This window comes from Hesperophylax consimilis, chromosome 16 (genome assembly GCF_061612785.1).
Source record: "Hesperophylax consimilis isolate HC1 chromosome 16, BYU_Hcon_1.0, whole genome shotgun sequence".
Taxonomy (NCBI): Eukaryota; Metazoa; Arthropoda; class Insecta; order Trichoptera; family Limnephilidae; genus Hesperophylax; species Hesperophylax consimilis.
The window spans coordinates 19,141,039-19,168,167 of record NC_142851.1 but is presented as its reverse complement, the minus strand read 5'-3'; the positions used below and the strand labels follow the sequence as shown (position 1 = coordinate 19,168,167).

General features: G+C 33.9%; 1 protein-coding gene across 1 annotated transcript in view; it reads left to right on the top strand.

The window, feature by feature from the left end:
* The first annotated feature begins 187 nt into the window (after window positions 1-187).
* Window positions 188-27,129, top strand: part of pnt (ETS transcription factor pointed) — a 324,499-nt gene continuing 297,557 nt past the window's right edge. Inside the window, exon 1 of the mRNA XM_089640996.1 lies at window positions 188-409. The gene's annotated coding sequence lies outside the window, so the exon portion shown is untranslated. The remainder of the gene's footprint in view (window positions 410-27,129) is intronic.

Sequence of the window (27,129 nt, the reverse complement as noted above, 5' to 3'; positions counted from 1 at the left end):
AAATTGACAGATATGTTGAAATAAAAGAATTCTAGTCCTTCAAAGAGAAACTATGACATTTTCAAATAAGTTGCGTTTGGCGCCTTGCAGATTGGTTCAGATTTCAACCGCCGCAGCGCTGACGGCGTAAATGGCGGCCACTTGTGGCTGGTGATGGTGTGTGTCGGTGTGTTCAGTTCGAACCATTTCATTCATAAGTTCTCCCCACCACCCAGTCCCCCGCGTATCGCGTATCGTGCTTTGGTACTTCGGTTTATTGTCAAGCGGTGCGCGTGTGTAGCGGTGTAGTGCTTTTCTCGTTTGTATTGGCCGTTTTAGTGCTTTCAAAGTGTCGCAAAGTTTGTCTAAAAGTTACAAATAGCTTTAGAGTGTGTTGTTTTTCTTGAATCAGGACGGAACAACTAAAGAGGTAAGTCCAAGTTTGATAAATGCACAGAGTTCTTGGAACACAGACTCATTCAACATTCGTTGTTTATTTTTGTTACGCCGTCACCCACACAGTACGGGTGCGCGCATAATGTTTTCGTGTATGAATTGCCTATTGGGGACTGCAGCTTTAAATTTTTCACAATAATATCAAACATTTTCTCTGTAAGCATTTTATTTCTACGATGTATTTTGGTTTAGTCGCTCCCAGAGCTTGTAAGCCACAAATTTCGTAACTGCAGTGCTGAATTTTGACAATTTGCCCAAATCAGGCCTTCTCAAAGTATTTTATTTTTTAACAACGAGGAAAAATGTATATTTATTATTATTATTATTAGTACTTACTTACTTGGAATTGATTTACAATGTTATGAGTTATGTGTAACCACCCACATAATAATTAAGTATACATATTGTACCTATAGGGTGTCCGGGGGTAAGTTCCACTAACTTCGGAAGGTGAATCTACACGATGGTAGAAGTAAAAAAGACAAAAAACTTTTTTCGAAACTTTTTTTTCCCTTACTAAAATATTTTTCTATGTAAGAATATTTATTATCACATACAAACAATTCAACTTTTTAACCTTAAAACTACCTTACAACATTGGAATTTCGAAAAATGTTATCTATCTTTTCTACTTCTAAAATCATGTAGAATCACCGCCCGAAATTGGTGCACTTTACCCCCAGACACCCTGCATAATAAAATATGTTCCAAATTTAAAATAATACCCTGTTTTACAAGTAAACTCAGGTGTGTAAAAATATTCCGTCAGCGGTGAATATGTAATGTTGAATTTCATTTGTATGCATTGATAAAAATGTAAATCTTTGTTTCGCTATTTGATTTACTTTGCCTTTTAAATTTCAGAAAGTTGGCATTTTAAGTACTTCGGTTTGCATTTTAGGCAAAAACCATCAACTTTTGTACACTGTTGTCAACTTTTGACTATCTTTTCTGATAATATTATTTTCTGGTTCGGATGATTTATGGCAGCTTGTTGAAGGTACTAACCTATCTCTGACCGCAAGATAACATCGTAAATAAGTATTCTAGATTTTGCTATCATTATTTCCACTGAATATTGAATTATTCAATGAAACATCAGTAGACATTTACAATTTTTCCGGTGATATTCTTTTCGTTCATTCAGATTTATACCCAATATTATATTTTTTGGCGTACAGTTTGACAGTACAATGTTTCATTTCTATGGAAACACTTAAGTAACGCTGATTTCGAAACAATATTACATTCATATGTAAGGTTACGCTTGACTTCCTAATTTAGCAGTTTGACATTTTTATTTGACGGGAAAAGGCATTCAAAGGCATTCAAATTTTTTAAACTTTTTTTATTTGCACGTGTCTTCCACCTAGTTTTTATTCTGATTTTACAATTAATAAATGACATTTTGAAATATATATTTCAAAAATACAAAATATCACTTTTCATGCAATATTCCATGAATCTAATGTAAAATCATATCATGAAAGTACCAATAATTTCTGTACACCATGACAGTGAAGCTATAATAATAATTAAATAATACTTGGATGACTTGTATAGTATAATACATTTAAATACCATACCTTTCTGCAATGATCCATGTTATTGCTAACTATACATGGAGATAATAATAATAATATGTATTTGGATGATTTGGATATCGCCGTTTTTGTGAAAAAACACCTCAAGGCCGCTGTACAAATATTAGCATTACTGTTGCTCAGTCTGTCTGCAGATAGAGAAACAATAACTCGTGTTGCTTTTACGTCCAATAAATGGCGCTGTTTTCGAAAAAAAAGCATGTTTGTCTAACACACATAAGCGTAACTACATTGCCCACTCTCCGATACAACGACTTCACACCATGGGAAATCATTACTTGGGTGATGTTGACATATTCAATACCAACTTGGCAAGTTTTGTGGATCATTTAAAACATTTATTTTAACAATACTCCTAAACACATCATGTAAACCTACAAATAGCTGTCATTTTCTGTTTTTGTTTCTTGTTTTTGTATGACTTGTTACATAGCTTTTATCAAATGTAATTTTATTCTTATTTTTTATGTTTCAAAGTATCTGTCAAATTAAAATGATACTACCAACCATGTAAAAGCCCTCTGGGCGTTAAATAAATAAATAAAAATAAAATAAAATAACAGACGTTTTTCAAACGAAGTATATTTTTACCTGCCACAGGTGACATCTATGTAATATAGGTATATAAAAAGGTTCCATGATATCTCATCGAAATGATAATTCAACACACCTTTAAAAAGTGATGTCATTAAAAGTGATTAAACAAAAACTAGGTTAAATAGTTACCTATGTAACTTATTTAACCAAATTTTTTTTTCACCAAAATGTATTGTATTGTCATTTTGATGAGATACACGCGTATTTGAATGCAAAGTTGTGTCAAAATTTAAAAGCAATCAGTGAAGAACTTTTGGAGATTTAACATTTTGAACAAACGAACATTTTTTATTTATATACATTTCTACAATCTTATTACTAACTATAGACTACGCAAACTTTTATCAACTTATGACTAACAGATTGCATCAACCGGTTCGTCGATCGCTAATACAAAACTATATTATGTACACTGAATTTGACCAATGAACATTATACTGCGTTAGAATGTACATATATCATTATTTATTTGTATTCTGTACATACAGTTAATATACAGGACCATGCTTACCTGGGAGGTCACTTGATGCATAATGTGTGGATCGATGCGATCTATTTTTGCAAGTTTTGTATGAAATTCATTGACTTTATTGTCATGGGATCTTATTATTACCCTTAGCTCATGCTGTACCAATTACCTAAATAATATAATAATAATATAGTTTTATTATCGTTATTTTTTTTGTAAAAATAGAGGTAATGATATCCTCAATGGGATCTCCCGTGCTGAGGATTTCATTTAAATGTTATTAAATTTAGTAGTATGAATAATATGAAGTAATTACAAAAATATTATTATGTATTTGTAATTGCTTTTTGGACATGTTTTTGACCCTGACATCTAGTGTTTCTAAAATACGTATTAGTAGTTAGCTATACATAATGTGAACCACATGCTCCTGGACCCTGGACCTTAGTGCTTTTTTAAACCTTTGAACCATCCTGCTTTTGCCATAGATTGCCATTGAGAATATATTTCTATAAATCCTTACAGCTCTCTGTTATTCTTTCCTTTATAATATTACAATTTTCGATTGGCGTCAGAATCCCACTCTACAAATTTCCACATCAAGAACATATTGTCCACCCTCGACCGTTCAACAAATATGTACTCACGAATAACTATAAAACCTGTGTTTTAAAAATAGGTACCTACCCTACAAATAGCTCTAATACATCAGTGTTTGGTAGTTGTGGGTATATGTGATATATTATATCGCTAACCACATATTTTTTTGGGTTGGATTTGAAAATTTAAACCTAACCTAACTATTACATATATTTACTTCATGGGGTGAGGTTTGTCTAGGTCTTGGCGGCGGATACGTTTTCCGATCGGTAAAGACTGGTTCAGGGAGATCTTTTGACCCCTCCAGCCGGACTCTCTCTCGACCCATCGCCTTGCTCCGCAGTGGGAGGGATGGATTCATACGTCCGTCACTCTTGGACAAATTGACCCCCAAATTCCTACCCACCCCTGATACCTTTTTCTTTCCCAGAACATCCTCTCCTTCCTTTCCCTAAAAACACCCCCACACAGCAACATTTCCCTAAAAACAACCCTAACACCACACCCTAAGATGACATAGGCCCTGAGGATTTTTTTTCTCAAGGCCTCCTGTGTAGGTAGAGCTAATGTAAAAAAATTCCCGCTTCAGTATTTTTTGATGTAGTGAACACTATCGGAATATCAATACAAATATTTGTACTAGTAGGTATTATATTTTATACATAATCCAGACATCTGATTGCCTGAAGCATCAATAAATCTCGAACGGTAAGCTTGGGTATCTACATGAAATTTGCACTGCGAATTCTATGTACAATTTCTAGTACAACGCGTAGGTATAACTATCCCTCCAATGATTATGAATAGTATATATTTGAGACTAGAAACCTTTGTGGGCTACATAATATTATTATATACTTATTTCTATCTTATCTCAATTATCGGTGAGTGATTTTTATAATCCTCAAAAAGTGTATATCACGCCGATAGCCGATAGCTCTCTGCCAATGGCATGTTTTGCTGAAATGCTTTTAATTAATATAATGATATGGTACCTAATTCATACATTTTGTGCAGAAAAACACTTATGGTCAAGTGTAGTGGGATTACTATTATTTATTTCCACATGATACATGATTGTGTATTTTGTTTTTGTAATAATATTGTTTGATAAAAGTATATAATTTTATTTATTATAAAAAAATTGACTTCGGTTTCTTTATGCCATTTCTCAGACGTGCATTGACGGATTTTATGGAAAAGTCATTACTCATTACCGTTATACTCGAGGAGAAACGAACATAAATATTGACAGCATTATTATTGTTCAATTTTGCAATTCCTTCGGAATTGTAATAAAGGACATTAGATATGAATATTAATTTAAGGCGATGCACTACGTATTAATTCAAAATCATGTGTTTTTGGTTTGAAAATTTGGTCGCCTAGAAATGTTTCAGAAGCTTTAAATAAATACCGCGAGTATAATACATCTTGGCCTTTGAAATAATCGAGTATTTTTTACATAAGTCTTTTTATAAGCCAAAAAAATAAATTTATATGGCCTATGAAAACTGCTTTAAAGTTCAAAATTTCCTACTTACGAACCCATTTTCGGTTATGGTTTTATTGTATAATGTGGCAAATTAAGTTATTTATAAAATGATCGGAAAACATTCAAATATTTATGCCTGAACATCCACAAAATAAAATTAAAGGCACTTTTTGGCCATGTTTTTTTCTTGCCTAAATCAAAACAGCTGAATGGTGTTAAGTGGGAATTTAAGCCTTATCGCCATCTACGTAAGGAGTGTTATTGATGGCGGCTCGATTTAAACTATTACACGACGTAGTGCATCGCCTTAATATTATTCTGTTATTTCAATAGCAATAAGCATCTGCCTTCGATATTATTGTCAGTGGTTGCACCACGGTTTTACAGTGCCTTCAGAAGGCGAAACACGTGTCACGCATAAAATAATAGTTATTTTTACGCGTAATATCCGTTTACTATAATACCCACCTTTTTATTTATATTTAAATTTATATATACGAGGCGTATCCAGAAAGTAAGTGTACTGAATTTTTGTAGGTTACAAATCTTTTTATTGAAACAAAAAAATTACATGATTACCGTAGTCCATATGTAAGCTATTTTTAGACATAGTCGCCATTCCTCTCAATGCAGGTTGTGAAGCGGGGTATCAATTTTTGATGCCTTCCTCCAAGAAGTTTCCCGCCAACCCCTTCGTCCACTTCTCCACCTCCTCCTTTACCTCCTCCTCGGTTGAAAACCTTTTTCCACCCATGTACAGCTTCAGGGAGGTAAAGAGATAATAATCTGAAGGTGCTAGCTTAAGGGAATGCGCGGGGTGGTTCAGGATATCCCATTTAAACGAAGCAAGCAGTTCCTTCGTGGCGTTGGCCGTGTGTGGTCTGGTATTGTCGTGCAGCAGGCTGACTCCCTTTGTCAGCATGCCTCTCCTCTTGTTATGAATCGCCTTCCGCAATTTTTTTAGGGTCTCACAGTATCTTGCAAAGTTGATGGTCTCCACTTGAGGCAGATATTCAATCAAAATTATGCCTTGACAGTCCCAAAACACGGAGGCCACGATTTTATTGGCTGAAATTGTGGTTTTGAACTTTTTGGTGGAGGGTGAAGAGGTGAGAACCGTTTTTAAACTCGCGATACCACTTGTACACACTCGTACAATTCATAGCTTTATCACCATATGCAGTTTTAACCTCATTATAAACCTCAAACGGAGGTTTTTCATTCCAAACGAGATTACGGATGACGCCGCATATTTCGCATTTGGCGGGAGATTGGATTGACATTTTTCACGAAACGTGTTGTCGCGTTGACACTTCTCAACGTACTGACCTTGAACAGGTCTCGTTGCGGAGGGGAAGAGTCAGGCTACACGTAAGTGTAGCCAACATATCGAAAATAAAATTCATTCGGTCGTGAGAGCCTCAGTACTTTCTGGATATGCCTCGTATGTACTTTTTTAATGTAGAACTCCAAAGAAACACAAAAAATAGTATCATAAAAATATCATACTAAATAATATCGAAAGAATAGTGATAAATTCCTACCTTCACGAAAACAAAAATAATGAAATAGCTTTGTGTAAATTAGGTACGAATAGAATAACTACTGTGAATGTTAATAGGAACGTATTTGATTTGTTCTTGTTTCATAAATGGAAAATTAAGATTAATATGATTTACACCATTTTTTACTGCGGAGAAAACGTACCTACTGATATAAAACGAATGAACTGATAGAGTTTCTAAGTATCAGTTAAGGGAAGCTTAATGCTAAATCACTATTTTGATTAATCTATATAACAAATTGGTGTACATTATGAATACCAAAAATATGCTTTAGATAAATTGAAGGTTTTCCTATCGTTTCGCTTGAGTAGAATATAAATAAAAAAAATTATTCAATAAAAAATATAAATGTAAACTACAAAAAAAAGTTTTTACAATAGAAATGTATGAACGCGTAAAGGAAACAACTTTAAAAAAATACAGTATTTTCGCTAAGATTATCTGTGACAGTTTCACTTGATAAAATTTTTTGCTTTCTTATAAAATTATTTACAAAATAAATAAAAACCAGTTTTGTGCTTGAAATCGGACGTTTCTAGACTCCGATTGTCAAGCGATTTTAATGTCTATTACTTACAATATAAGCTATACCAAGAATATACACATTTTTGGCTTGTAGCTTCCTCTTAAAAGCACATGTTTTATGAGGACGGCGGAACAAGTGTTCATACAAATATTGATATACTGATATTGTCGAATGCCTTCATGGTATTAATTAGGAAATGAACACGTGTTCTCGATTTATTCTGAATGACTAATATTTTATCAGGAAATTGGCGTGCTCTCACCTTTCTAACAGGGCCATTTTTATCCTTGTGAGAGTTGAGTCTTTCACCATTTTTGGCTTGCAGCAGTCGATATTATAATTACATCAGGGGTCCTTTGTTTCTCGATTCCCGGAGACTCTAAACCCACACCCAACCCAGCTTAGGTGCCACCTACTAAAAGGGGATTCCACATCTATAAAAAATGAACCCTGGTCTCAATGTAGATCTTTGAGACTTTGGTGCGTGGTCCGGCAACTTGAAACTGCGTGGCGAACGGAAGGTGCGGTCGCCAGACTCGGCAAGTCCTTTTAGCCTTTATTTGGATTTATCTTGTCCTTTTTCTCCGGTTCCCACACCGAATTCTTCCAGCCAGATGTTGCACGGAGCACGGAGGGAAGGTCTATGAGTTCACCGTCACCAATCTGCCGTTTGTTGTAAAATTCGTTAAACAACACGTGACTCAAAAATAATTTTTCAATAAACGCAAAATTATGTATTTTTCAAAAGTTTTGTTATTTCATTATTACTACGCTTATTCCCACATGAAGAGGAGAATATTGTTCAACCATTTTGATACAATCAATAAATTTAACAGTTATGAAAACCACATGTTGATTAATTATTTATCAGCAGATTTCTTTTGTAGGAAGGGTCATAAAATCTAATTTTCCAGTAGAGGCAAAGAAACTAACTAAATAATGACTACAATTTCAAAGATTATGCGAACTGAACATAACTGTGTTGACCTAGGCGTTGTGAACAAAAATACCTTAGGCAGATTTGATTTGAGTTCACTGTTCCAGAGTTTTTTTCTGGAATAATCTGGATTTTCTGTAGTTATAAAAAACCGTAAAACGCCCTGGAGGGAATTTACCACCAACCCGTGCTTTACAAGTAACCCTCGTTGAATGAATTTTATTCAAAATGTATAATATTTCCTCCTTCCCTTGAGGTGATTTCTCAAGAAAACGGCGCTATGTAAATTAGCCAAATATTATTATTATTCTTTGCTTCTTGTTTTTTTTTTAATTATATTATATCCGGCCTCTTAATGTTGTATGTTTTATAAAGGTTGTTTATATTAAACATTTCCATCATATATACCTACACTACCGAGTTATTATAGATACTAAGAATAGTACCTACTCAGAATAGACTATCTACGTAAATATTTTGTTTTTTGATGTGTTATGCTATTGGCTAATAGAGTGAAAAGTGAAATGTAACCAAATTGCGATTTATATAATTTAATTATTTTATTTAGCCAATTTGTTTGCAATAGTAATAACTAAAAAACTATTTCATAATCTTTGCTTGTGTAGGAGGAATGGATCAGTCATAATATAAATCTAAACGCTCCGGATCGGTGAATGTTGTAGCGCTAAAATTGTAAATCAGTTTTCTCAAAGTAACGCATGTTCAAAGTGCTGCAAAATACGGACTTTGAAAACGTGCTAAAAATACTGGCCTTTGAACCAGTGAATATTGAGAAAAAAAGTATTAGAATTACCCATTTGCGTTATAATACCTAATTACTTTATAATATTTCGAATTACAGTAGTAAAGAAGTAAGGCAATCTGAACATTCTGAACAACTGTTCGGACGTGAGATTTTAACGACCAGGCGAACCCATCTTTCTGAGAAAGGTCGGCTATGAATCGCGAAGTTTATTCGTTTTGATTGCCCTGTTTTAATGGCGAGTTTACCAAGAACAATAACTCTTTATCTAATAATAATCATTCATTAATTAGACTAGATAATGTAACCATTTTACATTCATTCTTATTAGAGACGTTGAAATATGGTTTAAAAGTCCTGTTGAATAGGAATAGGACCTGATGCAACTGTGGTATTTCGTTAGAATACTTTTGTTATTATTAAAAGTGCTTGTAGTTTTTCGGCGGCACTTTTTTGCTTCTCATGACCAATTTTTAAATTTATATATTCAGTGTTTTAATTTCGGTCCGCTGAATGGGCTTACACATTTAATTAATTCTGTATTATCTTACAAGACACTTCATATTCAATCTAATATTTTCTAGCCCCGTATTGCAGTCATGTTTCTTTGCAAATAATTTTTCACAAAACCTAAATTACATCTATCTTTCAACAACCTATTAATTTAAATCATGATGAAAGAGAAAGGGTCTTTCTTGGCCCGGAGCTCTGTACGCCATTATTTCAAAAGTAAAAAAAATCTAAAATAATAATTTTACATGAAAAAATTAGGTACGTTTTAAACATCAAATTTGTTATGTTAAAAATGTCAATATCATTTGTAGATATTTGTTAGCTAAACTACATATGTAGGTGAGGAAATCGCGAGTTTGCTTCATAATTTGTCTGTAGAACATGACATTGAAATAGGTCCTTATGTATAGCGTGTCGAGAAGGTACTCTTATATTGACTAGATATTTTTGTAGGTCTTCTCTTGTTTTGCCAAAATCCACCTGCTTTAAAATAACTAAAAAAAAATTACATCCGTGATTTGTTTTGGTAAATAAAGTATAACCAAATTATTCAAATTCAAAAGTTAACAATTATTACACCCTCGTGTTTTATACACATTGCGTCATTTGTGTGATTATGTAGGTATGTGTGTATCTGCGTATGATGTATCTTATTCTGAATATTAAATGATCCAAGAGATTGTCACCAAGATAAGATAAAACGACATCGACAGACACTCTACAAACTCACTCAAATTCAAATTGAGTACATTTCAATGGATTTAAAAAGCATCCATTATTTGAGGACTACGTCCTTATCTCAGTTTATACATTATAGCAACGGTAACTGGGTGACTGACAGTTTTTTATATCTCTAAATAGAATAAAACAAAGTCATTATCAACGTCCGTCTGTTGTGCGCTTAGTTCTTCTAAACTCAGCAACGGAGTTTGACAGGCTTTTCACTATCATTTAGAGAATTTCTTCCGGAAGGTTTATATATATAATGCAGCGCCCTTGAGGTGATTTTGCACAAAAACGGCGCTATACAAGTCATCCAATTATTATTATTACTATGGATATTATATTTATTGAAAGTAGAGAAAAGTCGAGCAACTATCGATAAAATAACTGTCCGTTTTTTCATGAACCATCGAGGCGACCCTTTTGTGGTAATATTTTATGAAGCCTTATAAATGCAATAAAAGTCTCCCGTATGAAAAATTAAAAAAAAAAAAAAACTTTTTATTCGCTTTATGTCAATGTGCAACTACTTACCTGAACTCTCCCGATCTCGTGTACTTTGTAGATAACATTAAATTTGCGAGACAGTCACTAAACGAACCTGAGATAACAAACAAATCATGTGTAATAGATTACTTTATGATAACAGAAAATCGTTATTTTTTTTTAGAGAAACCATTTTTCTTTGTGCCATTTTTAGAGGTGTGTATTTCGACAATCAATCTAGCATTGCCACGTGATATATAATATTTTGGAGTGAGAAACTGAATAAATAAACTGAAATGTATCTGTTTATTTATTTTATGGAAATTCACAGTTACATGTACATGTAGTAGTGCATAAAATTATAAAACAAATCACGGCGACTAATGTAGAGGATCTACACCAAGTAAGTTAAAATAAGACAAAAGACGATTGGGCTGGTAGGACAAGAATCCAGGAGGTGGGTTCCCGTTCTCCATCCCTAGCCAAGGACAATGGTAATTCAACACACGTTTGGAAAGTGATAGTCATTAAAAAAACAAAACAAAAAACTGGCCTATAAACCTAACCTGACTTAACCTAGTTTTTCATCACTTTTAATGAATTTATATCATTTTTCAAAATTGTTGTTGAGTTGCCACTGTCCTGAGTTACCATGGAACCAGAAGTACATATTTATGGTCTAGATCAGAGGTTCCCAAAGTGGTCTATGTGGACCCCCAGGGGATCGATATCGGCTTGCTGGGGGTCTATGTCAGCGAGAAAAAAAATTGGGGGTCCACGAGATTCAAATGGGGGTACATACGAGCGGACCCCCATTTACCTCAAGTCAACATTTAGAAGTTCCGTAAATGACACAATAGTCCTAACACAAATATAATAGATTGAGAAATAACTTATTTTATATTTTTATATTTCGTAAAGTTGTTAATTGAGGTATATAAATAGAGTCTACTTTCCTTTTCAGAATTAATATATTCAAGAAAAACATTGCACATTGGAAGCCGCGAATTTTCCTAGTTCCCCAACTTGTTATTGAAAAACGTCCAGGGTAATAATGACGTCCAACATTTAAATGCACTTCACACAGACTTCAAAACTATGTTTGAGGACATTTTGATTATGAAAATGGAACGTTGAAGAATCGGATATCATGTGACAAGAAGAACTGACCGGAATAAGCACTGACAAAGAACTCAAGGGGCAGTCTTGTAGGGCAGCTACAGAAAGAAATTCCCGTTGCTTATCCTGCTTCATTTTCATTTGGTGTAATACCTCAAAAGGGCGCCCCTGTCTGCACAGTGTAAAGACAGAGGAACTATACCGCCACCCGGTTGTTGGACAGGCAAGGGAAGGGAATTTTTTTACGAAAAAAATAAATGATTATCACATGGGATGTTAATAGTTTCAGGAAAATTCAATATTCGGCAGGCAGGGGGTCTACGGAAAAAAAAAAATTCTGGCAAGTGGTCTACGGGGCAAAAAAGTTTGGGAACCTCTGGTCTAGATCTATGGCAGAAAGGTCAAGTCTTTCATAAAGGGAATTAATGTAAAAAAAATGTTTTCCAACAGCCGTAGTAGTCCCGAAACTTTGTTATTCATTTTAGGCAAATATCTTCACCCCTTCTACTTTTAGCTGACATCATTTTAATGTTTGCTTGATATTGAAGTGATGTCCGCTTTGGTACAATAGCTAGATCAGTGTTGTCCTGATGAAATGATGATAAAGCAATAAATTTCAGTTGTATGCACATCAAATTAAATGTTTCTACAAACAATGGGTGATTGTAATTACAAACAGTTATACCTACCTTACTTCCAACTTTGATTCGCAATGTTAATGAACAACAATGTAGCACGCCTGCCTTATTGGAAATATTTATGCATTCCTGTTCTGTTCGTCTTTGGTGTGTTTGCCAAATAAATATTGAACATACTGCGATCATTAGATATTTATATATTATGCTCTCTGTGATTATTTTTCTTCGCTTGCAGTCTATTTAATATGTTTTTTCTTGACATATTCTTTTCTTCTGCTTTTAAACTTTTATTGCGTGTACCTTTTACATATTGTATCTATGCGTTTAATGTATATGTATAGTGGAGAGCTAAATCTTCTATTCAAAATATTAAATTTCCGAAAGTTCTCACCGATTGCTTTGAAATTTCGACACAGTTTTGCATTCGAATACGCGTGTGTTTTTATATACCTATATTATAAAGATGTCACCTGTGAAAGGTAACATGCTTTTTTTTTAAACAACGCCATCGGGCGGGGTACAGCTAGTAAATTAATAAATAGACACTAATCAGCTTAGTGCTCTTAATTATAAATTATATTTAAAAAATATATTATATTCCGATCCTTAACCAAGCATCAACTTATTACGCTAAAGACCTCGAGATGTGTCCTGTCTTAATTTTTATTTTAGAGTCCTGTAAAGTCAAACCAAATGTTTCGAAACGTCAAAGTAAACATTAACACCCTCGTGTTTTACATAATATTATTACGTCTTTTGTGTGATACAAGTATTCGTAACTTACAAATAATGACGTATAAAGTCGGTTGACATAAATATTGTGTTGAAAAAAAAATAACAAAGTTTGTTTACTAAAAAACTTCTATGTATTTTAAAATGTCTTAGTAAAATTTTAAAAATGTACTGGAGTAGACTACTCTACTAACGTCGGCAAATACCGCTCGGGTAGGATTGACATTTATTTCGTGTATTAACTGTTGTAATGTCATCCAAATTCAAATAGATGTATTTAAACACGAAATTATGAAATGTAAGCGTTAACCACTCAATACTCGGTTTTTTTTAACAAAAATGAAACTAAAAACATCAGGTTATTTTATTTTTTATAAAGAGTTAACATAATTTAAAATTGACCAGTTCAAAAAAAAAACAAAACAGAAGCATTAAAAATATTAAAAAACTTAACATATTCAAAAAAATAAAACACGACTAACCATAATAAAAAATAAAAACAATAAAAAAATCTGGCGAGCGCAGTTCGTTTGTTTATACAAGTCAAAAGACGCGAGCAGTGTTCGGGTTGTCGCGGTACGATACACGCGCCGTCCGCGAACACCGCAAGTTCAAAAGCATTAAGTGGTTAATAAATCAAATATTCATCTTCGAGAGGTTTCTCAAAAATTGGACCTACACGGAGAAAAATGATCCTGTTAAAAAAGTGATAGCATGTCAATTTCCTGATAAAATATTAGTCATGCAGAATATATGGAGAACACGCCTTCTTTTCCTAATAAATATTATGACGGAACACGACAATATCAGTATTTGTGTGAACACGTGTTCCGCCATCTTTATAAATCATTCGTTTTTAACTGATACTTTGTTGGTAACTCTGTCAATTCATTCGTTGAAGGCCTGCAATCCCGTTTCTGCATTTTAAATAAATTAACAGTATTCTATACCAGTAAGTTTTCTCCTTGTGTATAATTAAGTCGATTATTTTCGAATCGTTTCGATCGCTCGTCAAATACATTATTAACATAATTCAGTTCTGTCTGCTATTTTTAATTATATTTTTCTACGTCCACCTATCTTATTGGAAAAGTAGTAACGCAGGTTAGAGCGCGTGGGTCGTAGTTTCTGCAACGGTTATAATTCTCAAATTAAAATGTAGTTGCGATGTTGAAATGGGTTTATTTATATTTGAAACACGATTGTGGGCGTCCTCTTGGCGACATCGTTCCATTCATACTATTTCAAGACCAACAAACACCCAATATTGCAGTCGATGTATTAATTCAATATACATATATATGCTTGTCTGTGTAGGACGCTTCACCCGAGTTCATTTATAGTCCAGGTAAACAGTTGAATGGAACTAGCTATCGCATATTTTAGCAGGTTTTTTTCGCGAATCGTATGAATGTGAATTCAATTCAACAAACAGCTTGTAAGAGTGTTCCTCATTTTAAATGTGTTGTCTTCGTAGTATTTTACACAGCAAAAGAGTCTCAGCTAAAAACTCAGTAAAACTCGTAAAACTATGCCTGTTTGTTAGGCTAAAAGAAGCCAGTAAGAGAAGAACATAGTTAGAAAGGATTAACCTGGCTATTCAGAGCTGTTCACTAAATATCATACAATAGGAGATTTCAATGAATGTTTCGGTTCTTTTGTGGTCTCTCGCCAGTCAGTACGGTACAAAAATGTTTTAAATGATTAAATTTTGTTGTGCGATAGAACATAGCTTTTGTTTTATTTTCAGTTTTGAACGAGATTGAATAATATTATGTATTATGCTATCTTTGGGTCCAGAGCCAACGAGCTTACCACTCTGACACCGAGATCGTCATCAGCTTGACATTTCGTTAACACGCTTTTAGTTTCAAACAATCGTGTTTGCACGTTCATGTTTTATAAGTAATATATGTATATTTATCGTGGTCTAATTTACTATTGATACTCGTACTTACATGCTACCAGAGATAAGCCCTGTATATCGGTTGATTTAAAGCTAGGCTTGGTTGTAATGTCGAGCTTAGCGCGGTTTGGAACGTATATATATATAATCTATGAAAGCCTAGATATTAGTAATGTTACACGTGTTGTCTTTCATTTTAATAGAGGAATGTTCTTAATTTTAATGTAAAACCAAATTACTGTCTACGTGAGTGGTACATCTGTGCTCTCTGCTGTCATCAGGAGATTGAGAGCGATCACAATATCAAATGTTTTAAACGGGATTAATTTTTAGTTGATTTTTTGATAAAATTCCCCACTTCAAACAGCATGGTGTTGATTAAATTTAAAAAAAGTATTTGTTTGCCGTAGTCAATGCACTATTTATAAAAATATGAACAACAAACAGCTGAAAACACTGTCAGACCAACCTTACCAGACTATTTGTCCATTTTAGATTGATTGTCAATTAATAACATCAACATCCTTCGTCGATCGACGAATATAATAGTCCATACTGATAAAGTTATGCAATTTACGTATATTTCGGTGAGATGGAAGTGCGTAATTAATCACGTAAACGTCATATTTGACATTTGTTACCGCTAGCACCTCGGTGTCTAAAAAGGGAACTCTTTTGGGGCTAACCAAGGCTTAAGCGGACGATAGCCTGCTTAAACTTGATCGAGGATACGGACTGACTGATATACCATAGACATTGTCAAGGTTTCCGAGATTTTTTAGTATTACTAGGTTCTCAGTAAAGCGGAATTCACTTGTCACTAAATTTTAGAGCTGGTATATCAGTGGATTTTGCTGGCCAGTTTGTGAATTTTAGTTTAGATGTTTTATATATTATACTCGTATTCCTCTCTGCATTTTGAAAGCTAATATAATCGCACTCTATTACAACATCATCTATAATGCAACACATGTTGCGTTATGGCGGTGGATGCTTCTGCGAGATGCATCTCAAGATGGGGCGTTCGAACAACTGTTGCGCGGCTTAAACCGTAAAGGGGTGTGAAACCAGTGGCAAAAAATCTGAATTATATTTAATCTCAATAAATTAATGATGCTAAGGTCATATCAATTATAGTATTCGTTCAGTCATTGTTTATTCCTCGAATAAACATTACCGAAACGAGTAAGGTTAAGAAAGGGACGCTTGGATGGTTTGGGTGAAGGAACGAAGAAAGGTGTGTAAGGAGAATATATGATGCAAATATGAATGGTAGGAGAAGTTGGGACGCCTGAGGAAGACATGTCATGATCAAGTGAACCAACAACTTGAGTCGAGTCATGCCAAGAGTCAGAATAGCAGAAGGGTATGTATGAGACAATACTAATAAAACATTTATTTGTCAACAGATCATTAGCTTGCTACACATCATAAAATTTGACTCGACTATTCATTCCGGACCCGGATACGGCAGATTCTCAGCGGAGCCTTTAATATATAAATATATATTACATACGAACAATAAATAAATAATTAAAATAAAATTAAAATTCAGATTAAATCAAATAATCAAAATTCAAATTAAATCCAGTAAATTCAAAATAATACTTAATCGATAACACAAATGGAGATCTCTTTAAATAGGCATTTATAAATAATTTCGTTCGATTATGTTTTTGTACGGCTGATTAGCAACAATTCGCTGCAGAACTTCTTAACTAAATCATGCCATTTTTCTCATGCAGAGAGGATGAACCCTTGCGGACGTGTTTTAACCGCTCCGGTTTGTTTGATCCTTTCAGAAGGTTTCCCTTGCTAAGAGATCGCTGAAAATTGTTCAGCATCCGTGTTTTATATAGTGCTTACCTTCTGGACGTGTTTTAACCGCTCCGGTTTGTTTGATCCTTTCAGAAGGTTTCCCTTGCTAAGAGATCGCTGAAAATTGTTCAGCATCCGTGTTTTATATAGTGCTTACCTTCTTATTTCACGAAATGTGCGTAACTTCTACCGTTTAGCCGGAATTTGCAATTATTATAGCATTTTAAACCGATTAATTTTTAAAAGTGAAGCTAGAACGAAGATTTCTCAATGCAGTCGAAGATTTTATACCTGACTCAAGTGTCAAGTGGTGTTGGGAATTACGGGACCTTTTCAACCGAGGATGTCTGCATGGAGGACAGATAAGCCATATTTTGTTTAAAGTTTTTGTCTTTGTTTTTATTTTCTGTTTTTGTTTATGTATTTTGTTACAGATGACACTCATAAACTTCACTTTGACTTTGGTTCAAGATTTTGCTTATGATAGCCTGCGATAAGCGAGCCCTAAGGGTCTGAGACAGAGGTGTGAAATCGTCGGATCACGACAATAGAAATAATGTATTGGAGCCAGGAAGGAGTCTGAAAGGGTCGAGAGGATGCACTAGGTGGCATGAAAGGCTGGGAGGTGACTGGAGAGACTAAGGTAAACTAGGATGAGGTGATTTTGCACAGCGGTGCTGCCAAGGTCTGTTATCTATGTGAGGATATTGTGTCGGCGCTCTTTATTGGCAGCAGATACATGTCAGCGCTATATTAGCGGCGGACACATGCCTGAACGGATGACGAGCCTCGTGCTGGCACAGTTGGTGGACGGGGTAGTCTCTCTCCCTGCAGCAGCTGGTACAGTTCCTTCGCTACCTAGGACTCTTGCAGCAGAGTCTCCATCTTCTGTCTTCGTCGAGCGTCACAGCGGTGCTGCCAAGGTTTGTTGTCTATGTGAGGATGTTGTGTCAGCGCTCTTTATTGGCAGCAGATACATGTCAGCGCTATATTGGCGGCAGACACATGCCTGAACGGATGACGAACCTCGTGCTGGCACAGTTGGTCTAAATAACAAATGTAGATCCTAGGAAATAAATTGTACAGCGCCCTTGAGGTGATTTTTCACAAAAACGGCGCTATACAAATTATCCAATTATTATTATTATTATTATGATGTACGAATGTGACTGAAGCAAGGAATGTATGCAAAGACTGAGTTGTTTGGCGGTCCGTCCTCTTTGCCCACTCCTTTGGGGAAACGTCGTGATGGTTAGTTAGTTAAATCACGGGATATTATAGTTGTGAAGCTGAAAGTATTTGTAAAAAAATATATTTGACTCAGGACGATCAGAAATTTACCTTTCGAATGAACACCCTTAGTAAACTTAGAAAATTACGATATCTGTCAAAAATTTAAACAAAAGAAGTATGCATTTCAAATATAGAATTATTAATTGACATCTCAATGGCTAATAGTACCCATCGGATACTAATAATTTGTATCTGTTGAGCGCTGACGTATCCAATGGGAAATCTGTAATCGGTAATATAATTCGGTTTGTAGGATTTTTACCCTAGTTACACTACGGAGGAATCATTTCGCGGGACCTCTGCATTCCAAAGGTTAGTGAAATAATTTATCGCTTGTCTGAATCCTTTCCACAGTCACTTGGAATTTTGAAAATCAAAGTAAATCCCACTTCTAGAGGTCATTTGAAGGACTTTCGGAGATTTAAGGTTTTGAACAAACGAACATTTATGATTTAAGATTTTCACGGCCAAAAGTATTTTTGTTATTTGTTTTTGGGGTGTTATGCCGTGTTGCGCTAACTCCTTTAGCCAACGTTTCAGACAGCATTGCAGTGTCACATCTGCCCTGATGATGGACACTGCAATGCTGTCCGAAACGTTGGCTAAAGAAAGAGTTAGCGCAACACGGCATAACACTCCAAAAACAAATAACAAAAAAAACGATCATTTACTTTTTTATTTGTGTAGATTGCACCAATGTTCACGAAACTTTATATAAAGCAACCCTTTAATTATGCACCTATAATTTTAACGGCCGGTCCACCGATCACCAAATTCTTGTATAGGTCGCAAAAGGGTTTCACATTCTATAGTTTTCCGATTTATTGCTAAGATCTTCGATTGAATCTTATATTTAGGTTGTTTAGGGAGGGCTGATAAAAATGATGGATTAAAATACTAAATTAAGAAATGGCCAAAGTCCGGTGAGGTTTTGGGGCTAATGAGAAATATGAGGATACCTCACAGATTACTAAAAATGTATTCTAAGAAATGGTTCTCGGTTTGAACACTTAAAAGGATGTTAACAGAACAATCTCCTTTGATTTTGCAGTGACGAAAAATGCACTTATTATCATTTTATCACATTCCTTAAAACTTTCACAATGCAAGCTCAATGTTTCGTTGATAACTATCTTGTGTGCGATCTTCCACTACCTGACTTAGAAAGTTTTAAATATTAATGAAAGATAATAACAACCCCAAATATACTTACTAGTACTTATACCATTATGGCTACCAAATACTGGACATTTAAGAGAAGAATTACGTAGTTTATATTACTCCGTAGTACTAAAAATTTTGCTAAAAATATTCATCATTGATTTTAGTTGTTAAAAGGTTCTCAACCCCTGAATGCATCCTTTCCGTTTTTTTGTACTTGGCCGTGGCTCAGTTTACATACTAATATTTTTATGAGGGTTGTATTTTTATCAACAAAGCGTGTTTTTTGTTGTTAACAATTTCAATTCAAGATGGCGGATACAATCATGGGGGTGTAAATCTCCGCTAACGGCACCTGTGAGAACTGGGAGAAGTACAGTTTACTGAAAAGATGTAAAATCTCAAAATATGGACGATGTGTTTCTAACGCAGTGAGCAAATAATTTAGAACACATATGTTGTAATCACTAGTTTGTAAATAAATACTGTTTATACGAGTATTTATTTACAGGTATAATTCATAACATTTTATTTGTGTTAAAAAATGCCTTTTCAGCCTTATGTGGCTGGATTGTTTGAACGCAAACACCACAGCTTTAGACATATGGCATCGGAGGAGAACAGTACAAGACTAACAGAAGTGGAGGCGTTTCTTGAACGTGATCAAAACTTTCTAAGGGTTCTAGCGTCGATGATGTGTGAAATGTTGATGAAAAATATCATTATTACCTGTGCCCAAATGTGGGTGAGTATGGATAATTTGAGAGTTCTTTCAGGTTGTGATGACATTCTGAAAGGTGTGAGCTGCTTAAAATTACTTGCGCATACATTATAAGTGGGTAATTTATACATAGCATATGATGTTTTAAAGTTTATAACCAAATTTATGGAAACATGACACCAGAAACTGTCAACTAGTAGTAACTAATGAAAATTATGACGATTACTACAGTCAATAATTGTTACTTTGAAAAATAAATTATCAGACCGCATGCTATCTGTGAATTGTTGGAATGTTCGGCCCTGTTCCAAATTTTATAGCGACTGCTAGAATTTTTTAGACCATTTGAAATAAAATAAAAAAAATAATTCCCTTCTGAAGTTTTGTGGGTTACATCTTTTATCACACCAGTATAGCGAGCAATCTGCTCTAGTTGCACCTGTATACCTAATAAAACAAAATTGTTTACGTACACCGTGAGTTGATTGTGTTTTCTGCAGTATTTGTTATTGGTCACTCGGTCCTGTACTAATATAAATAATAATATAGATAAATAAAAATTAATCCTATACCTCATTTTTCATATAATAAATGCCTATTTTATTTTGCAATGATGCTGCATCCTCCCATCTCCATAATCCAAGTGGCACTCAATTTGGGCGATATAATGCTCTTCCATCTTTCTTGTAATTCGATACGATAATTTTTGTATCTCGGGGCGTTGACTGCTTTTGGATTGAGTTAGGTTAAGAGTAAGGCTACCAGGAAGACTTAAAGTTGGCAATGCAATTCGGCATTGTGCAATGTTCATTGGCATCATTGCGTTTTCACTTCGGATTATGAAGTGAGACTTTATGGCTATTCGGTAGACGTATGCAATAACGCACCCCCGCAACTACACTGTCATAAGTCAAAATGTATAAAATCTTCTTCTCGAGTTATTGCCTCCTTGTTATATGTATCGTTACCCCCACTCCAATAGTCCCGATGAATTTCTTTCTTTAATTTATTTTTATTTTTTATTTTACCATTTAAACCTGCTAAACTGCTTTGGCAGTTTGTCAGCAGGTACAAACAGACAATATTTCAATCTGAGGAGAGATTTCGTTTATACTTAATTTATTTATTTTCGGGAACTCGACAGTTTATATGTTATCAGTTTGTACATGTGTAGTATAGCCAAAATAAAACTAATTACGTATTTCTTCCTTGTGACTGTAATACCTCCAAGAAGACAACATAATAAGATTTAAAAATATTGAAATTTATAAGAAAATATAGCTCGTAAAACGAAAGAAAAATATTTATTTTGTGAAGCTTTTATTTTGGTGTAATTGAAGGTGTCATATTAATCATATTAAAATAAATAAAAGACGAAAATTAATTAAGTTCATTACAGGATTATTTAGAACTACAATGTCTATAGGATGTACATAAAACAAATTCTATTCTTAACAGAATAAGGAATTGTCCTTAACCTTAAAATTAACGACTTTTTCGCTGTCATCCGAGAGAACTGGAAACGCGGTTAAATCGCAGTCCACTCCAATTGTTCTGATGAACCGGGCAATTCCGTTTCTACTTAAGTTTGATGAATTTATTGTCCTTAACATTCAAATTAACGACTTTTCCGTTATCATCATAGAGAACTGGAATCGCAGTTAACGAAAAACTCATTTTAAGGTTAAGGACAATTACTTATCCGTTGAACCGTCCCGGCTAGCGAAAAACTAGTTCATTTTAAGGTTAAGGACAATTACTTATCCGTTGTACCGTCCCGGCTAACGAAAAACTAGTTCATTTTAAGGTTAAGGTCAATTCCTTATCCTTAAATAGGAACGGAATCTCCCCCAAACTCGTCCACTCCTCGCCGTTCAGCAATACATGGAGTATGGAGAACCATGAACACTGACGTTCCGTCAGCAATGTCTGTGGCCCTCAATCAGTCCATCGCATCGGTGATCTTCCTCAGCTTCTCTAACCTTCCACTTTGCCAGTGGCCATGAGCTTTCCAGGTTCGAGTTCTCAGTTTGGCGAGCAACCTGTCCAAAGTATCTTGGAATACGCTGTACGTTGTATAATACAGCTCTTAACACTATAATATAACGTTATTAATTCAAATTTTGGAACACATATAATTCATGTTTCTGAATCAATATAGGTAGAGAAGATGCAAAACTTCATAGTCCATTTTCCCAGACATAATTTGAGATTTTCACGGCCAAAAGTATTATTGTGATTATAATGCCTTGTTGCGCTTCCTTCTTCTCCAACGGAACATTTCGGACAGAGTAACAGTGGTGATCATCAGGGCAGATGTCTCATGTCATCAGACACGATGGACACTGCAACCCATAGATAATCACTATAATTAAATTTTTCCTTTTGATATGTTGACTTATGGCATTGTAGTAGTTTTTGTGCGATAGTATGTGTGGTGTATTTTATTAATCAGTTAACAGTGTTGCCATTTACTACAACTCTTAATTATTAAAAATAAGGTCATGTAATTTTCTTAATTGTAAATTAAGTTTCTTCAATTTTCAAATATTTAAAAGATATGATTTTTACTGCAATGTGTGATTGCAGTTTATCAATAAGTGTTTAATTTTAATGTTTAACTTTATCGTCGTTATCAATGTTGCCATTTGATTGCATATGAATAATACTATTGAAATTTGTAATTTTTTAACGTTTTGAAGTTAAGAATATTTTGTAGATATTAATAAAATTGTGTTGGTTGGTTTGATTGTTATTTATTCATTAATGGATTGTTTGGTAACGAAGTTTCACTGTCACTTTAAAATTAACTTAATTATCACTTTAACCAATCCCTGGACTTTTCTTCGTATTTGCATTTTTTCGCTCTGTATATTCCACATTTCATTTAATTTATTCCTCAGCTCAAAAATAGGCTATAATAAATGATAAGGAAATAGAAGCATACATTTATGGAAATTGAATTTTTACTTTGTCGAAAAGAAATATGAATTTAACATACACCGAAAAACACCGAACCATCCATTTGCTAAAAATATATCAGCTTTTTATACTATGCTTAGTAGATTAGTTAATGTTCCCTAATCTTTGAATAATTTTAACTCAAAATTAAATATGAATAAAAAAAATGCAATCAATAGCGGTTATAGTACTAAATTAATAAATAATATGTTAAACAAAAAATATACGATTTTTTTATTAGAGCTTATGTTTATCCACACATAGTTGACAATTCTAAGAAGTGCAGAAAACTAATATTTTAAATAATCCCAAAGACTATCCAACCTGCTTTTTATTCTAAATACAAATTTAAAAAAATATATATTTAAATCCATTTACTTTATATAGTAATATACAAACAATGTATTCTGATATTAATTTATTCCCCCCAAATTAATGCTGAAAAAATGTGTGAAAAATATGTATACTTACCTATCGTTTACTTTTTTTTTCAAAGCTCCATAGTTTGTGATAGGAATAGCGATGAGAGCTTAAAATAATTGCAATTGCCTAGAAATTCCACACTGAAAAAAACTGTGCAATTTTCATGACGCCAGAGCTTAGTGTTCAAGTGTTTTGGCGGCATCAAAGAATCCGACAGATTTCTGCTTCATAATATTTTAATTGTTCAAAATTTGATGAGTAAGTTCATGCGATGTTGACGAATATAATATTAAATGTCAGTTATAATTGCGAAGCGTTGCATTCTATTTTAAAACACGGTAGGCCATTGCTGTTGTAATTTATCAATGATTCTGGTACCACTGGCAAACATCCAAAAGAAAAAGAGTTAGTTAGCGCAACTAGAGAAGTTAACGCAATGGCCAGCTGACTTTTAGAATGTACTAACTGAAGTCCCCGGCGTTGCCCGGGCGCTGTGCAGAGTTTTTCGAAATCGAATGTAGGCTGTAATATTCCTCTTATATTATCTCTTATCTCGAATTCAGATGGAGACAGTAATGATCCTCTTATTTTGAGCGTCAAGTGTGCAAAATTTCATCAAGAAGGATCAAAATTCTGCTAAGGGGTGGTGAATGGGGTGATTTTTAGAAATATCATATAGTCAAAATACAAATTACTCGAAATAAAATTACTAAAAATTAATAAATCTCTGGATAAAACTGTAATTTTTTATAAAGAAACAAAGCCATAGATTGTGCAAATATAAATATAAAACTAACTTATTAACCATAAAAAATAAATTAATATTAATTCAATTTAATTTTAATTAAATGTTTGCTAAAATAATTTAATATTATACATATTTATAGCTTGCTAAAATTCATATAAACCTATTGTATTTACACAAAAATATTACAAAATGGCGAAGATTAGCCTGTATTTTTGTTTGATTTTCGTTGTCTAATAATTATTAATTATTAGGGGACTTACTTCACTTACTTTAATCAGTGATTCCTGATAATATTTGGACTAAAAAATGTAAATGAAATTTTGGTCCTCGGTGACTTTTATGTTTTTTCAAAATAAATTATTTTTTTCAAAATCATTACAAATATTTATTTCAAAGTCTTCCACATGTCGTCACTGGTCACTGAGCCGAATAACCGCCAAACCCCTCACATTGACTCTAACTGTCCAATTCCTACTGATTTTCTATGTTTTTTGTTGAAAATTTCACGGGAGACCAAAATTTCATTCAAATTTTGAACTCCACATAATGTCAGGAATCACTGGTTAAACCCACCAGTTTTTCACCCGCTATAACACATCCCTAGCATGGCGGTTGAAATAACATTCAAAATATATCATCCAATGTAAATATTCTTTGAAATACAAAAAAAAAATAAGTCAACTATATCCCTTGACACCCTGTATGTATTATGCAAAATAATAATTATTTAAATGTTCAATTGAAACCTTATTTCTCAAGAGTTTTTAACAGTGAATTAAATTCGATTTTAACAATAAAAATAATGCAATTTAACAATAACTACTCTTTGGTTCATATTTTTTGAGTACCTAGTACTAGACCAAATGTACCTGATGAAACCTACGGTCTTTGTAGTTTTTTGTTAGCACCTAAGTTTCATCCAGGTAAAAACCTAGCTGTATCACCAATTGCCCGGTAGGTGGGTATAATAAACCCAGCCGGAGGCAAGTGACTCATGGTCCAGGGACACCTGGGTTCGGGACCAAATTAGAATATTCAGATTGTTAAATAATCGTGTCTGGAGTGTTCGTGCAAAGGTGTATTTTAAATCATTTGGTCTGCTCTGAATATTATTGACTCTAGAGCTAAAGTAGTAGGACACTAGACTCTGCCAGGGACTAGAGAGGTGGCAATTCAAGAAGAAATCAATATTTTTACCTCTTTTGACCGTTTTTATTTTATATAAAATGACAGTGAGCCTTGTTGTTAACAATGATTTAGCAATATTCCAATTTGAAAAAAATAAAAAATAGATTTTGAAGTATTAAGTAGCGTTATGGGATTTTAGATCAGATGACGTCATATAGTTGTCAGTCTCGTCGCAGACCTCTTGCCGGTCGGATTTTATGACGTCAGAACCGAGCCGAGCCGAGGCGTTTATGTTTAATGTTTGAAGATCGATTTATCAATTGTGCGAATAACCACGTACGTACATTAAAACGTATACATTCGAATCGACGTTTGTTGATCCATCTATGGATAATTATATACATATGTATGATTATTTTTAAGTAATAATATTTTTATAGGAGTCCACGGAAAAACCACACTGTGCGCACATTACTATTTATTTGTGTTCATTGTAATTATCAATAAATATTTCATGATGTCATATTTTTCTTCTATAAAAACACGGAGTACAAATGTTACCTGATTTTATAACAATGATAAGATCACCTAGGATCTTGCTGCAGAATCTCCATCTTCTATCTTCGTGTCACCTGTTCCGGAACTTCATTTTACTTAACTTAACTTCACTTTATTTTTTTAATATTTTTTTTTTGTAATACCTGCATCAACTGTAAATCGCCCCTAAGGTGATATCTCACAAAAGCGGCGCTATACAAATAACAGTAAAACTTATTTAAAAAAAACATATTGTATAATAGAAAATTAGTTGATTCACCCGTTGAACGTGCAGTTGTTGACCCTTACCAAATTATTATATTATATTATCTGAAAAAATCGTACATAAATAAATTTCCCCCCCTATAAGGCACTTCCCTTAGAATGTTGTAATTGAATCGGGTCCTATCAACTAGAAGTATTTTGCTTTTCAACAGTTTGCCCCTAGTAAATTGATATTTCTATTCTTCGTAGAATCTCGCTTGTTATACGTACTTTATCCCACTTTTCAAGTACGCCATCTCATATTACCATAGTCTGACCTCTCCGTTCCGCAGGGCACTCCAGTGTTTGTACTTTTAAATTCTACAAAATTCTGAATATTACGACATCTTACACACTTGCCCCCCTTAAGTCGTTACTAAAATAATTAATAAAGGCGCGAAATGTTGGAATAGAAAAGTTACAAAATTCTTCTACCTGCTACACAATTACACAATTTTCTCGCCTATATATTATATTTCAATACTGAAAAATGGAAAATACTTAAATGTACATAGTTATGTTCACTTGGTAATTTCAAACTGAACAACTGTGCAATTTGCAAGAAGTTGGAGAGTAGTTAGTTAGATGTGCAAACAGATCTTCACGTCTTGATGCATTTATTGAAATTCGATCGAAAACTAATTGTTTTCTTATCTGAGTGAATTTTTACAATAACAATAACAAAATGCCTATTTGCCCTTGATAACCTTGCCCGCTCTTATCTCACAGCCCACGTCCAAATTAAACCCTAAAATATTACGCGTTCGTTTCGGCCGTTGCTATCTACATTGTATATATTAATAATTTTATAAGCGTGTTCTTGAGGTCACTGATTTGTCTCCATCAAACGATCAAACCTCAGGCTAGCGGGTCCATGGCACATTTCCACAATCTTCTGACCAATTTCCAAAATTCATTCAAATTGAGATGAATCTTCGCTGCCGGGTATGTGGTACATCTCGACTTG